The sequence below is a fragment of the Octopus bimaculoides genome, chromosome 8, assembly GCF_001194135.2.
Source record: "Octopus bimaculoides isolate UCB-OBI-ISO-001 chromosome 8, ASM119413v2, whole genome shotgun sequence".
Lineage (NCBI taxonomy): Eukaryota > Metazoa > Mollusca > Cephalopoda > Octopoda > Octopodidae > Octopus > Octopus bimaculoides.
In genome coordinates, this window is record NC_068988.1 from 58339807 (window position 1) to 58343389 (window position 3583).

Consider the following 3583-nt stretch of genomic DNA (forward strand, 5'->3'; position numbering starts at 1 on the left):
ACTGCAGGAGGCGCAATGGCCCAGTGGTTAGGGCAGCGGAATCGCGGTCATAGGATCGCGGTTTCGATTCCTAGACCGGGCGTTGTGAGTGTTTATTAAGCGAAAACACCTAAAGCTCCACGAGGCTCCGGCAGGGGGATGGGGGTGGTGAACCCTGCTGTACTCTTTCACCACAACTTTCTCTCACTCTTACTTCCTGTTTCTGTTGTGCCTGTATTTCAAAGGGTCAACCTTGTCACACTGTCACGCTGAATATCCCCGAGAACTACGTTAAGGGTACACGTGTCTGTGGAGTACTCAGCCACTTGCACGTTAATTTCACGAGCAGGCTGTTCCATTGATTGGATCAACTGGAACTCTCGACGTCGTAAGCGACGGAGTTCCAACAACAACATATGTGACTGTGTTCTGTTGTCAAAAGCAGGACACATGAATCATATGAAGTCACATGAAAATCGTAATGCCCAGATAGGTAATGATCTTGGACACCAACCACCTCTTACGACTTCTGTCATTTGTAAAAAACTTGTAAGACAATATCTGGACTTAAAAGACATATGCTAGTTCACAAAAACATTCCTTCAGAAGGGCTCATCATCGGAGCGATTGTGGTGTGTGATGGGGTGTAGTGTGTGTTGATGGTGTGTGTGTGTTGATGAAGCAATCATCATCATCATATGTATATATATATGAATATATGTAACTATATAAATATATATATGTGTGCTTATCTATCTATCTATCTATCTATCTATCTATCTATCTATCTATCTATCTATCTATCTATCTATCTATCTATTACATATGCACACGTGACATACATACATATACACGCGTTATTTAAATATTGCGTTCAGATATACATTCGAACACAGTGTAATAGCATGTTCAGACACATGCACACGCACTCACGAATTGAAATACACCTTCATAACACACACGCACACACACACACACACACACACACACACACACACACACACACACACACACACACACACACACACACACACACACACACACACACACACACACACACACACACACTCACATTCGCATGCACCAATACATATCTGTGCCATACAACTACTCAGGGCTGAGTTTGAGTTATGAAGTAAGAACATCAACAACAGTAACAACATCAACAGCTCATTACTATTCATACGCTGCATAATCAAGCATAATCTCACGCGCGAATTTACTCACGCACCTGCACACACATGTATACACTCACATACATGCATACGCACTAATACAAAATTACACGCACATACACGAGTACACAACAGACAAGCATATACATACAAACACATATATACACGTACAATTATTCGCGCACACATACCAGAACACATTAGAACACTTACTCACGCACACTCACGATCACACACACACACACACACACACACACACACACGCGCACACGCACACGCACACACACACGCACACACACACACACGCACACATATATACACTCACATACATATACACATGTCACGTTCTTTTACATCTTCACAACACAGTCACATATGCACATATAAACGTACACACACACATATACTCATCTTAGTTACAGCCAATAACAACCACACCTGTAATGTGTAATGCACACACACACACACACACACACACACACACACACACACACACACATATGCACGCATGCACACGCACTCACTCGCACACATACACACACATTGTCACACGCATACGTACATTTGCACAAACACACATAATGCGTAAACAGGTGTCATATAGTCAACATCATCCACATGCGTAACCATACACACACACACACGCAAACATATGCTCACACTCATGCATACACACATACATACGTATTGCAATATCACAAAGCTTCAGGCATGGGAGAAATAACAACCAAATCTACCTCAAATCATTTCAAAGTCTAAAAACGAAAAAAAAAATGTGATGTAGACCTAGATATATGGGAAGGAAAACAATATAATAGAAAAAGTTGGGTCTGTTACGGCAGGAGCGGCTTTGATCATGGGTCTGTTATATCAGTTGTGCCCTGGAGCTAAACAGCAACGTAGCGAGTAAATCACAGATATTGTGGCACACACGCACATGTACGCACGCGCACAGACACACTCACACACACACATGCACACACACGTGCGTACGTGCGGAGCTGCATGTCTATACACAGACAGACACACGAACGCAGACACACACACGCACACACACACACACACACGCACACACGCACGCACACACACACGCGCGCACGCACACGCGCGCACACAGAGGGCAATATGCACGCGCTAGCAATCCTATACACACTTGCACAATCATGCAATTACACCTAAACACAGTGACATAGTCACTCACGCACATACACACGCGCGCGCACACACACGCGCGCGCACACACGCACACACTATAAACATACGTGCACGCGCGAACGCATACACTCACACGTGCGCGGGCACACGCGCATGCACACGCACCTATACACATTCACACGTTAACCGAGTTACACCAATACACAGCCCCACGTACACATATAGCCAGCCACACGAAGACACAAGTACACTTACACACATACACATATTTAAACAGCCACACACACACACACACACACAAACACACACACACACACAGAGCATCACAAGCTGATAACGACGCAGTCACATTAAAAAAAAAAAAAGAAACAGCTACACATTCACTATCTCTCTCTCACTCTCACACATACACACACGCACGCACGCACACACACACACACACACACACACCAACAATCACATACATAAATACACAGTCACACTCTCACACCCACACGTAACCACACACTGCTCCAACTGTACACGCATACATAGCAACGCGTGTGCAGACGCACAGGCACATAGGATCCAGAGAGGCAAGCTGATTACTCGTTCGTTCATATTTCTCCGTCCATTTCTCTACGACAATCTGTGGCAAGCGATCAGCGTCTAAGGCAGCTCACAGGTTTGTTCCCCTCTTTCTCACTCTCTCTCCCTCTCCCTATGACATTCTACCTTTCTATGTGTCTGTCTCTGTCACTCTGTTTCTGTCTCTCTCTCTCTCTCTCTGTCGTTCTATCATGGGTCCAACTACGCGCACGCACGCACCCAAACGCCACATACATATGTATACATACAACCCCCTAAACACACAGATACAGATGCACACACACACACACACATGCGCGCACAGGCATACACATAAACACGAGCCAAAGTAATGCATACATATGCGTGCGTGTGCACACACACACACACACACATATAGGAAATAGTGGCACAACAAGGTACCAATTTTTGCTGGAAATAGCAGTCGATAATCGTTCCACGCTAGGTAAAGCTTCACTGAATGTGTGTGTATATATATACGCAAAAACATACACATACTGTGTGTGTGCATGTGTGCATGTGAGTGATGTATTATACAGATGTGCAAACAAATAAAAAATATTTATGTATTATGTGATGACCAATATTTTTAACTAGTTCCTTATGTATATATATATATTATGTAATGTATATATATTATGTAATGTATATATATATATATATATATATATATATATATATATATC

At 43.4% G+C, this 3583-nt stretch overlaps 1 protein-coding gene across 1 annotated transcript in view; it reads left to right on the top strand.

Annotated features, from left to right (window-relative positions):
* Positions 1–2629: 2629 nt before the first annotated feature.
* Positions 2630–3583, top strand: part of LOC106881277 (amine oxidase [flavin-containing]) — an 89951-nt gene continuing 88997 nt past the window's right edge. The window contains exon 1 of the mRNA XM_052969855.1: positions 2630–2973. The gene's annotated coding sequence lies outside the window, so the exon portion shown is untranslated. The remainder of the gene's footprint in view (positions 2974–3583) is intronic.